The 12,878-nt window shown below is 43.5% G+C and overlaps 1 protein-coding gene across 6 annotated transcripts in view; it reads left to right on the plus strand.

Annotated features, from left to right (window-relative positions):
• Nucleotides 1-12,878, plus strand: part of LOC138744586 (L-fucose kinase) — a 443,124-nt gene that overhangs the window by 108,363 nt on the left and 321,883 nt on the right. The gene's annotated exons all lie outside the window — the stretch shown is intronic.

A 12,878-nucleotide genomic window follows, 5' to 3' on the forward strand; every position in this document is an offset into this window, starting at 1 on the left:
ATGTACACGAGTGTAGCCAAATAGAAGTGCTGTCCTTCCGGCTTAAAGGGTATCAATTGAGGGGATCAGAAAGAGTGGGAAGTAAATCACAAATATGTGTAGAGACTGTGGTTGAAGTAAAAACACCAAATCTGGAGAAGCTAAGCAGGTCAAACAGTGTCCTTTATGTAGCAACGGTAAAGATACAGAACTGACGTTTTGGGCTTGAGCCCTTCATGAAAGTGTGAGAAAATACCTGTAAACTTCTGAACAAAAGAGTTGGGGGGTGGGGGGGGGGGGAATGGTGGCTGACAAAGGCAGAAAGTGATAGGTAGAGAAAGGAGGGAAGGAACAGCATAAATGAAGGGGAGGAGGAATTACTGGATAGATGTAGGAACTGGAAAGACCAGAAAGGAGGAGGAGGAAAGAAAAGACGAGCAAGTTTAGTGGAAAACAGAAAAGTCGAGGTTAATGTCATCTGGCTGGAGAGTCCTCAGGTGTTGTTCCTCCAATTTGTGGGTGGTCTGGGTGGGATAGTACACAAAGTCATGGACAGACGTGACTGTGGGAGTATGACTTGGAATTGAAATGGTTGGCTTCTGGGAGGTCGCTGTGGTTGTGGACGGTGAGAAGGTTTTTAGCGAAGTGATCAGCCAATCTACACCCTTTCTCTCCGATGTAGAGAATGCTACAAAGGGAGCAACAGATGCAGTAAATAAATCCTGTGGCTATACAAGCAAAGTGCTGCTTGAAAGGCCTGTTTAGGGCCCAGGACCTTGGTGAGGGAGGAGGTGTGGGTAGGTGTTGCACCTCCTGTGGGCACAGGGAAAGACCTGGAGATGCAATGGGTGGGAGAGATGAGTGCACGAGGGAATTGCAGAGGAAGCAATCCCTACAGAAGGCCAAGAGGGGAGGAGAAGGAACAATATATCCGGCAGATAATGTGTTGGATGAGGATGCTGGTCGGATGGTAGGTGAGGATGAGGGGGATTCCATGTTTGTTATGTTTGAGGGCAGAGGCGGCCAGGGCAGCTAAGCAGGAAATGAAGGAGATGGGTTGAGGGCTGAGTTGATAGTGGTGAAGGGGAAGCCACGTTTGTAGAAGGCAGACATGTCAGAAGATCTGGACTGAAAAACTTCATCTTGGGAACAGATGTAACAGAGGCAGAGGAATTGAGAGAAGGGGATGGAATCCTTGCAGGGGGCAGGATGTGAGGAAGTGTAGTCCAGGTAGTTGTGAGAGTTAGAGAGTTGGTGGAAAGCTTGACTCCCGAGATAGAGACAGAGAGTTCCAGGAGAGTATTATCAGAGATGAACCAGGTGAGTTTGAGGTCAGGGTGGAAGTTGGCCGTGAAGTGGATGAAGTTGACAAGCTCATCGCGGGTGCATGAAGTGGGAAAGAGACAGAAGAATTGGGAAGGGGCAATGAATGTTTCATGGCCAATTATGTAATTGACCTGGAAATACTAATTAAAGCGATCCAAGTATATTGGTCCAGGAAAGATGTGTGTCAGTAACATGAATGTTAGGAACAGTGGATAATGGATTTCTAGATGTAGGTAAGAGGAAGAAGATTACAAGAATGTTGGGAACAGATGGCTTCCTACTGATACTGGACTGAGTAAGTCAAAGAAATGCATTGTTTTATTAGCCTTCAGAAACTTGGCACATTTTAATCTCATTTATACCTTGGACACTGAGATGACTCCAGGAGCTGCCTTCTTTCAGATCGAATCTCGTTATCGTTACATAGTGCCTTTAATCTCAGGACATTATTAAAAGCACTCAAGACTGAGCTAAATAAAAAAGTACTAAGCCACCTGTGCTTTATCAGAGCGTACAATTATCCAGAATGCCTGAAAGAAGAGGAAAAGAGGTAGAGATGGTCAGGAGAAGATTTCTGAGCCTAAAGCCATGGAAGTTAATGATGGCCATGGGTTGTGGAGAGATTAAAATAGGTTCCAAGAGCCAGAACAGGATAAGCTCAATTTTGGGAGATGGAGGAAGGGCCTGAGAGGAGCCATGTTTGGTTCATTAGCAATGCTTTAAGAGTACAGATTAAATTATAATAAGGGACAGGAGAATCCAGGAATCTCTCATTGTTACATACGAACAGCAACAATAAAAATTAGTCCAGACAGTGTTATGTTTAAAATAATATTTTTAATTATTAATAAACCATGATCGAACAATTTCTCTAATTTAATGAAATTATCTAACTTAACCCTCATCTATGCACAAATATGCTGGTATGTGTATAATACCCCAAGCCACTACAGCTCAAGGTCCAATTCTTGAAAGTTCAGCTTCAGAAAATCCCTATGTTGACACATAGGCTTGAAATGGATGTGACATACAGACTTGGGTGGATGAGCCATGCAGGCTTTAGATGAAATTAGACACGTAGGCCTTAGACGAAATTAGCAGTTCATGAAGTGGGTGAAAGAGACCAGGGATGTTAGAATGTTTAAAACTCACATTTTTAAATAATTTTTTTGTTTATTGTACCATGAACCATATCAGTAACAATATTTATATAAATATTCATCATAAAATATACACGGTGACACTTGCCTTTTTTCCCCCTTCCCCTCCCCCCTTCATAAACCAATAAAACACACATATATCCTGCACTTCTTCAATTTTAAAGGATTTTGTCAGTTTCTTTTGATCTTCTTCTTGTAGTTGTGCTATTTCAATATTAAATAAAAACTCGTCAATTTTATCGTTCTCTCCTGTATTTTCGGTTTGATACAATTGTTAATAGAATTTTTAAAAATCTTTATTGATCTATATAGTCTAAAGGGTTGTATGTGATCTGTTTGATTTTTTTTTTGCCTTTATGGTTCTTTTAACTTGCTCTGTTTTAAGTTACCAGGCCAATATTTTGTGGGCTTTCTCTCCCAATTCATAATATCTCTGCTTTGTTTTCATTATATTTTTCTCCACTTTATATGTTTGTAGTGTTTTGTATTTTAGTTTTTTCTCTGCTAATTCTTTCTTTTTCTCGGTCTTCTCTTTTCACTAATTCCTTTTCTATAATTGCTATCTCTTTTTCCAACTGTTCTACTTCCCGGTTATATTCTTTTATAATTTTAGTTGTATAGCTAATTATTTGTCCTCTAATAAAGGCCTTCATTGCATCCCATAGTATGAATTTATCTTTTACTGACTGTATTTATCTCAAAATATTGCCTTTTTAACAATATAGGGTTTAGCCTCCATCTATATGTTTTTGGTGGGACATCCTTGTGAGAAACAGAAGTACCTTCACAGTAATTGCTCGAGACAAAAATTGAGAACAAAGAACATTTATTATACAACAATGCAAAGTTGGGTGCTTCCCCTTACCCTGGGAATACACACATACACTGGGGCTCACCCAACTTTTATACATTTTATTTCAGTATAGAAGTACCCTCCCCCTTACATTCTTCTGCCTCCTGGATGAGTTTGGCAATAGGCAATCCTGTCTGCCTACGTGCTGTTTCTGTGAACTTGGAGGACCATGGGGTATCCTGTTGGTGTCCCATCATGTCATTGTCCTTATTGTCCTTATTCACAAACCTGCCTTTGTCCTTATTCACACCTTCCCGACTCTCAGGCTTACTAACTTCTTATATGCAGAACTTGTCTAAAAGGCTAGAAGACCTTTATCTTATTCAGACTAACTTTTACTTCCTACATTCTATTATCTATTATCTATCCTTTCATACTGGCTTTATTCATCTCTCATATTTTCATATTAGTTTTACTCATCTCTCACAATCCTCACCTTTCTTTTAGCTACGCTTCATGAATTCTCAACTGGAATGTAACTTGGTCTTTTTCCCAGCGAGTCAGTAAACGAACTGCAGTCTCAGCATCATCAGACAGAATTTGGGAAACATACATCTTTTGGGTTATAGTGATCTGACGAGGGGTCCGTTGAATTAAATACTGCACACAAGTCTTTAGGCAGGCGAGCACCATGATGGCCAGAATAGTGAGTCCAGCTGCTATAAGGGCTGTGGGCATCAGACTCCAGTTACCAATAAAAAGTCTAGTCCATCCCACATTGGACCAAGGTTGCCAAGTCTGAACCTGGGCATGGGAAGATTTTCGACCTCGTGAAGAAGTGTCTTTAACTGCCTGACCGTTGTGAGCATTGTCATTAACCAGTCTTTCACAAACGCTGCCTTCAGCAGCCAACGAGTAATCGAGAGCCAGGCAGTTTTGTTGAACTGTGGCTCGTATCTGTCGTCTTTCTTCAGCCCATAAATTCAGGGCCATTGCTGTCTGTTCGGTGATGATCTCCAAGGCTGGAGTCTGATTAAATGATTTAAATGCCAAGCAGCTGTGGTGTTCTGGAGCAGCTTACTAGTCATTTACAACTGGAACTCCCCTTACAGTGGTGGTGCTTAACATTTCGAATGTCTGTGTGACCCAAAGGATGATTTACAGGAGACCAAGTTGGGGAGGGGTGTTTCTTGTCACTGAACCTGTGAGTTGCAGTTTGTCTGCGAACATTAGCGTAAGTATCACTGAACCTGTGAGTTGCAGCCTGTCTGTGAACATGAGCACATGTATTCACTCTATCTCTGCTACATGTACAATCCTGACTAACATTCTGTCTGTCATTGTCCCACCATCTTCTTTGTGCTATCCCTTTAAAACTCCTCTTTTTAATACCTGTAGAGGCTGAAATGCAAATCAAATCTACTGCCCTAGGGCCGTTCTGTTCCCCTGGTCCATGTTGGGATCCTATATTAACCCAAACCCCACTATGACTATACTCTATACCTGCGCCCTGTCTACATTCTAAAGGTAAATAATTGTCACCTCTGCTGCCCCTGTTCCAGGAGGACTTAATACATCGTGAGCAATTTGGTGATTTCCCAAAAATTGGGAACCAACAAATAAACATAACAACAAATTGTAAAAATAGCATTACGGCACATTCACAAAGTACTAGATTACCACCTCAATTGACAAGAGAGGGAGGAGACTGGGACTCAGAACAGTGTGAGACCCTCCGGGAAGAAAGGGCAGAACCCTTTGATTCATTTCCTGGAGAGCAGGACCCTAGACATTATAAGCCAGAAACTAACTGGATGAGATCTCTATGGGAAGTTCCCGTGGGAGGGGTTCTCGGTTTCGTAAATGTGCCCTTGACTAGTACGGAGGTGCGTAACTTTAAGAGGGAAATGACCTCCCTGATAGAGGATTCTCAGGGATGTGCCGAATAATTAGATCAATTTTTGGGACCAAATATATATACATGGGATGAGTTAACATCGATCATTAGGTCTCTGTTCACTTTGGATGAATGTGGAATGATTTGCCAGTCAGGGATTAGAGTCTGGGATAGGGAACACCAAGAGGGACCAGAGGCAATACCTGGGGAACTTAAATTCCCCCTGGCAAAACCAAATTGGAATAAGAATACTAATGATGGTCGCACATTAATGGAGGAATATAGGGTTAATCTGATAAAAGGAATCTGATAAAAGGGTCTTTTCCCTTCCCCAGCCCTCCCCAGAGAAGCACTATATATTTTTCTATAAATATAACAAAGCTTCTTTTTTTTTATTTTTCCCCTTATCTTTTTCAATCTTAAGCTTCTGTATTCACATTATCATCTTTACAACTTATTTCTATACATTGTCTTGGCAGCCTTTCGAAATACTCCTGGTCTTGTTGTCTATTCGGCAATCGTTCTGCAAAGCGTTGGGCTTCTTTCGGATCTGAAAACAGTCAATTCTGCTCCCCAGGGATGTCGTAGCACAAAATTATAGCCCTTTTGCACAAAACCGCTTTTGCCAAGTTGAACTCTTTCCATTTTTTTAAGAGTTCAAAACTAATGTCTGGGTAGAAAAATATTTTTTGTCCCTTGTATTACAGTGGTTGTTTATTTACCTTTACTTTATCCTTTGCCCGCTCCAATATTTTCTCTGTCGTTGTGTATCTTAGTAACTTTATTAATATGGAGCACGGTTTTTGGTTTGGTTGCGGTCTTGATGCCAATGCTCTGTGGGGTCTTTCGATTTTTATTTTCTCTGGTAGTTCTTCCACTCCCAAGACTTGTGGGATCCATCTTTTTATAAATCCATTTTTGTATGTCGCTTCTTCGTCTCCTTTCACGCCCACTATTTTTATATTGTTGCGTCTGCTACAATTCTCCAACACGTCAATTTTTTGAGTTAACAATTCTTGTGTGTCCTTAATTTCCTTGTCTCTATCATTCATCTTTTCTCTTATTTTATTCATTTCCATTTCCACTTCCACAGCTGTCTCTTTGTTCCACTTGATCTAATCTTTTTCCTATCTCTGCTAGGGCAAGCTCCATTTTCTGCATTCTGTCTTCTGTCTTTTCCATTTTTAAAAATTGTATTAAATTCTGTCATTAAAATGCCTTTTAGTGTCTTCATTTGTTCATCAAAATAATCCTTATCTATTAGCTGCTTATCTTTTTTACCTTCTGCTTTCCTGTGTGGGTCTTTGTCTTTGTCTTTTTCTTCCTTCTCTGGCTCATTCTCTTGTCTTCTTAGTGCCTCCTCTTCCCTCAATGTCGTCTCCCAGGCTCTCTCAGCTGTCTTGGTCGTGTCCTGCTGCTGGGCCCCTCTCCCCTCGGCATCTTCTCTGTATTGCGCAGTGGCGTTTCTTTTTCTGGCTCTGCGAGCCACTTTTGCAGTCCGCTCCAGGAGAGGTCACCACTCTGCAAGGCACCTGCTGGCTTCAGGGGCTGGGCAATCTTCTTGCCGGGAGCTCCCTGCTCCCGTGTGAAGGTAAGGCCTTCCTCTTTTCTTTCTGGTGTTTTTCTTTCTTCTTCTTTGTCTGTCACTCTGATTTTCTCCTTCTTTGGAGCCATCTCCTGGGCCTTCTTGGTTACTCTATCTTGCAGCTCCTCTATGTTTTCTTTATTCAGCTTCATTTTTTTCTTTTTTTTCCCTTTTTTTTTCCCTTTCCTCTGTGGAGGGCTGGTTTTCCCCAATCTCGTGACTTCCCCAGAATGTTTATAACTCTTGAGATCATTGTTGAGGTGCTTCCAACGAAATGAACTTTTTGGATGAGTGTCAACCAAAACTTCCCTCTTCTTAAGCATAATGGGACATGAAGCAAGTGATGCTCACAAAGCTTCACTTTTCATGGGTCATCCGAACTTGTGTTCACCACGGACATCCAGCACATTGCCAGCAAGAGCAACATGGTGGCCAATGCACTCTCCTATCCCGCTGTCGTCCATCCATGCCCTATCCCAGGGCATAGACTCTTCAGCCCTATCCAGGGCACATGCAACGAGAGATCCCTGAGATCCCGGCACACAGGATGGGTGGAGGATGTCGTCATCGCCCCTCGCAACCAGATGTTCCTCTTCGATGTCTCCACCAGCAAACCCTACTCCATCGTGCTGGCAGAATGGAGACGATAGGTCTTTGACGCGGTGCATAACTTGGTGTGTCTGGCCATTAGAACCACAGAAAGATGGTGGCCAGCAAGTTCATCTGGCACGGGCTCCGCAAGCAGGTCAGTCAGTGGGGCAAGACCTGAACGCTCTGCCAGGCATCCATGGTTCAAACTTACACTAAAGCGCCTCCCAAGACTTTTTAGCCTTCCCGGCATAGATTTAGCCATCATGGGGCCAGTACTGGTTTCCCGTGGGGCAAGATACCTCCTCACCATGGTTGACTGTTCCATGAGATGCCCAGAAGCGGTCCTGATGGTCAACACAACCACGGAGACCTGTACCAGAGCACTCTTCAACACCTGGGTGTCCAGGTTCGGATTCCCGGAACACCTCACCTCCAACAGGGCGACTCAGTTTACCTCGGGGCTCTGCGCGGCGCTAGCCAAACTATTAGGAACCTAACTCCACCATACTACGGCATATTACTCACAGGTCAACAGGTTGGTGGCATGGTTTCACAGACACTTAAAAATAGCCCTGATGGCCCAGCTCAAGGGTCCCAACTTGAGGTACGAAGTGCCTTGGGTCCTTCTTGGAATATGCACCATGCCAAAAAAGGACTTTAATGCCTCTGCAGCAGAAATGGTCTGCGGTGCACCCTTGGTAATCCCAGGGGAGTTCTTAGCTGCTGCCAAGGAGCCAGACACCCGCATGTGGCACTGAAACAGTTGAGGGAAAAACTGGGTACCCTAGCCCCTCCACAGCCCCCACAGCACACTCAGCCCAAATGTTTCATCCCCAAAGACGTGCACACCTGTGAATCTGCTTTTGTGCGATGGAGAGCGCACCAGCCACACTCCAACACCTGTATGAGGGGCTGTACAGGGTTGTCAGGCAAAATGGGTTAACATGTGTATTGGACATTGCTGGCAAAGAGGAAACTTTCACCCTCGACTGCTTGAAACCGGCCCATGTAGACATTAGCCAGCCAGTGAAGACTCAGCCCCTGCGACGCAGAGGTAGCCTACCCAAAGCAGCAGCTAACACTCTGATCACCGGTTCTGGTGTAGCAGCCTGTGAACCGAGTCATGACTTGGCTCAGAAAAAGGTCAGCAAATGTGTCCTTTGTGAGGGCCCTGCAGGGACCAATGGCTATCGTCCCACGTGACCTCCCACACAGTGGGAACGCCAGCCAGTCAGATGCTGTGATGATGTCACTCCTGTCATCAGAGGCAGGGAATGGATATGAACAGAGCTGGCAGAGCAAGAAATCAGTCTTCAACCTTGACTCGACTATGTTGTTCTTGCTCCACATTTCGCGAAGTGCGCACACTACTTATTAGTATTTATCGGTCAAATTTCAAAAGAAAGTGAAAGTCAATTATCAAAGCATTCTACCTCTTGTAAAAGACAGATTTTGGTAATTGGTCTATTGAGAAAGCCAGTTTTAGCCTTAATCCGAACTTGACGTACAAGTCCTCTTTTGTCCTGGATGGTATCAACAATCTTCCTCATCAACCAGGAATTTCAAGTTGCTGAATGGTCTATGATGATCACGACATCCCCAGCTGTGAAACTGCACCTGATCTTGAACCATTTCTGTCACTCCTGAAACAGTGGAAGATATTCTTTCACCCATCTTGAACAAATCTGATATAAATTGCATCTGCAGCGGGCGTGTATGTCTTCCTCTGAAACTGCTCCGTGGCAACGAAGGCCGAGTCTTAACAATGTTCATTCCCTTTTTCAGACTTGAAATTTCATCAGCAATATCTCCATCTCCATCTCAGCATTAATCAGTTTTTCAACTGTGAGACCTCCTTTTTCTTGAGTCTCAAGATCACATTTCTTTTTTTGTTGTAGATCTTTTTGATGGATGTTATGTGATTGAAATTGAGCAGGAATATTGCTTGCTTGTTTGTTGTTTCTGCTACAATTCAGAAACCATCTTTAAAATCTGAGCATCCATCCTGTTAACTTTTTCAAATGATTCCAGGATGAGAAGCGGGTAACTGTATCCATCTGTTCGGACAATATCTGAACAGCATTTGCAGTCTTCCTCCTGATTTCCGAGTCCTCTGATAAAATTTCTTTTAATTTATCAGGATTTTGAGGCCACTCCTTTTGGGGCTGTAGAAGAAATCGAGGACACCCACATTTCATTCTTTAGAAAAGGCAACTTTCAAACTTGAGGAAGTCAGACCGGCAGGATTGTTAACTGCGTTACATTATCTCCACTATATTTGACGTAAGACTATATCAATTTCAGTGATTCTATTAGCCACGAAAGTTCGAAACCTTATGATTTTATTGTTGATGTATTTGAATACAGGAGTGCTATCAGTCCAAACTATGGAGTTTGTTAGTTTCACCTGCAACTCTCTGTTCAACATTGTGTCCATTCTGCTTGCCATGGTAACAGCCGTCAACTCCATTCATAGGATAGTGACTGGTTTCAATGGAGCCACTCTGACCCAATCTGTGTTTGGTCTCATTGATATAGAGGAGGTCACACTGAATACAATGAATGCAATAGATCAGATTGGACATGTGCATGTAAAGCTTGGAAGATCTTTATGTGGCCCTGGATGGAGGTGAGGTGGGAGATGTAGGGGTGTTTTGCTCTTTCTGCAGTTACAGCAGAAGGCCTGAGTGGGTGGAAGAATGAGTGCGGAGAGAAAAGCAGATCAGGGAGCCACAGAGACACAGATCCCTCCAAGAAGTACATTGGGTGGGAAGGGGAAGGTGTAGCAGGTGCTGAAGTTGGCAGAAGTGTGGAATGAGAATACGACTGATGTGGAGACTGGTGAGGTGAACTGTGGACCAGAGGAACTCTGACTTTGGTCTACGGGAGTGGGTTGAGAACAGAAATATGAGAAATGGAGGAGGTGAAGGCTTTACCAAGAACAGCTGCATTTTCTAAAGAGGGCATTTCGGATGTTGTAGAGTGGAAGGCCTCCTCCTGGGAAAAGATGCAGTTGAGGAATTGTGAGAAAGGGATGGTATCCTTACAAGAGGCATTATGTCCTTTGGCGAGTACAGGTAAGAGGTGAGGAATATTTGGAATTGAAGTCAGAAAAGACCATCCTATTCGAGGAACAAAAAGGATTCAGCAGATAGGCACAGGTAAGGGAAGGTTTTTCAGATATCATATATTTTGTTCATCTAGTCATAGACAATGGAAATGGCAGCAAAGCAGGGGAATGCACCTCTTGCAAAATGTGGGTGTTAGAGAAGCCAGCAGTATCCCTGATTACTTCATCTGTGAGAAGAGTATCCAGCTACAGCCCCTGACAAGCCGAGTTAAAGGAATTGGAGTTGGAGTTCGATGAACTCCGGATCATTCAGGAGGCAGAGAGGTGATAGACAGGAGAGGGAAAAGGTGGAGCAAGGCACCCTTGTGGCTGTCTCCCTCAATAAAAAGTGTACAAATTTGGATACTGATGGGGGTGGGGGGGGTGGGGGTTAACTTACCAGGGGAAAGCCATGGAGATCAGGTCTCTGGCACGGAGTCTGGGCCTGTGGCTAAGAAGGGAAGGGAGGAGAAGAGGTGAGATGTAGTAATTGGGGATTGCATAGTTAGGGGGACAGATAAGAGGTTCTGTGGAAGAGATCGATTATCAGAGTCCGAGATATCTCAAATCGAGTTCATAGCATTGTCGGGAGGATGATCAGCTAGATATAGTGGTTCATGTAGGGACCAATGACATGGGTAGGAAGGGTGAGGAGGTCCTGCAAGGAGAGTTCAGGGAGATAGCCACTAGGTTGAAGGACAGGACCTCCAGGGTAGTGATCTTGGGATTGTTACCTGTGTCATGTGCTGGTGAGGTTAGAACTAGAAGGGTAATGCAGCTCAACATATGGCTAAAGACATGGCATAGGAGAGAAGGGTTCAGGTTTCTGGATCATTGGGTTCTATTTTGGGGAAGGTGGGATCTGTTCCGATGGGACAGTGTGTATCTGAACTGGAAGGGGACGAATATCCTTGTGGGAAGGTTTGCTAGTGCTGCTCCAGTGGTTTTAGACTAGATTTGCAGGGGGGAGGGGAACCAGAGTGCCAGAGCAGAAGAGGAGTGGAGGAGGGAAAAGGTGATGTTAAAAATGCATGCACTGTTAGAAATCAAGAGGTTGAATGTGGTGGAAATGTTCTCAGGTACATCTATTTCAATGCAAGGAGTATTGGAGGAAAGGTTGACGAGCTTAGAGTGTAGATTGGCTGGAGAATTATGACATTGTGGCCATTAGTGAAACAGATGCAGGAGGAGGAGGACTGGCAACTCAAAGTTCCAGGCTTCCGTTGCTTAAGATGCGAGAGAATCGGGGAGGAGTGGCATTGCTCATCAGGGAAATTATCACAGCTGTGCTCAGGCAGGACAGACCAGAGGGCTCATTTGCTGAGGCTATATAGATGGAGTTGAGGACAGCAATGGTATGACCACGCTCATAGGGTTGTTTATAGAGAGCCCAATAGGAGGAACAAATCTGTAGAGAGATAGCAGACAGCTGCAGGAAACATAAGGTTACAATAGTAGGAGATTTTAACTTTCCACATATTGACTGGGACACCCATACTGTAATAGGGCTGATTGGCTTGGAGTTTTCAAAATCAATATATAGAGGTACCAAATGGAGAGAGTGGAATACTGGATCTCCTATTAGGGAACAAGACGAGACAGGTGACAGAATTATGTGTAGGGGAACATTTTGGGTCCAGTGATCATAATGCCATTAGTTTCAAGTTAATTATGGAGAAGAATAGGTCTGGGCCTCAGGTTGAGATTCTAAGTTGGAGAAAGACCAATTTTGAGGAAATTAAAAAGGATCTGGAATACGTGGATTGGGATAAGTTGTTTTTGGGCAAGGATGTGTGAGGTAAGTAGAGGACCTTCAAAGGTAAAATTTTGAGAGAACAGAGTTTGTATGTTCCTATCAGGATCAAACACAAGGCCAGAAGGCATAGGAAACCTTGGTTTTCGAGGGATATTGGAAATCTGGTTCAGAAGAAGAGAGAGGTGTATAACAGGTATAGGCAACATAGAGCAAATTGGGTACGAGGAGTATTAAAAAATGCAAGAAACCCCTCAAGAAAGAAATCAGGAAGGTTAAAAGAAGACACGAGGTTGTTTTGACAGACAATGTGAAGGAAAATCCGAAGAGTTTCTATAGGTATATTAATAGCAAACTGATGGCAAGGGACAAAATTGGACCCCTTGAAGATCAGAGTGGTTGGCTTTGAATGGAACCAACAGAGATGAGAGAAGTCTTAAATGTTTCCTTTTCATCAGTATTCACTCAGAAAAAGGGCAGAGTCATGGAAAATAAGGAAAACAAGCAGTGAGGCCATGGAACCTCTACAGATTAAAGAGGAGGAAGTGCTCTCTGTCTTAAAGCTATTAACGGTGGATAAATCCCCAGGGCCTGACAAGATATTCCCTTGGACCTTGAGGGAGGCTAGTGTAGAAATTGCAGGGGCACTAGCAGAAATATTTAAAATGTCCTTAGCCAAGGATGA

Source organism: Narcine bancroftii, chromosome 10, assembly GCF_036971445.1.
Source record: "Narcine bancroftii isolate sNarBan1 chromosome 10, sNarBan1.hap1, whole genome shotgun sequence".
Taxonomy (NCBI): Eukaryota; Metazoa; Chordata; class Chondrichthyes; order Torpediniformes; family Narcinidae; genus Narcine; species Narcine bancroftii.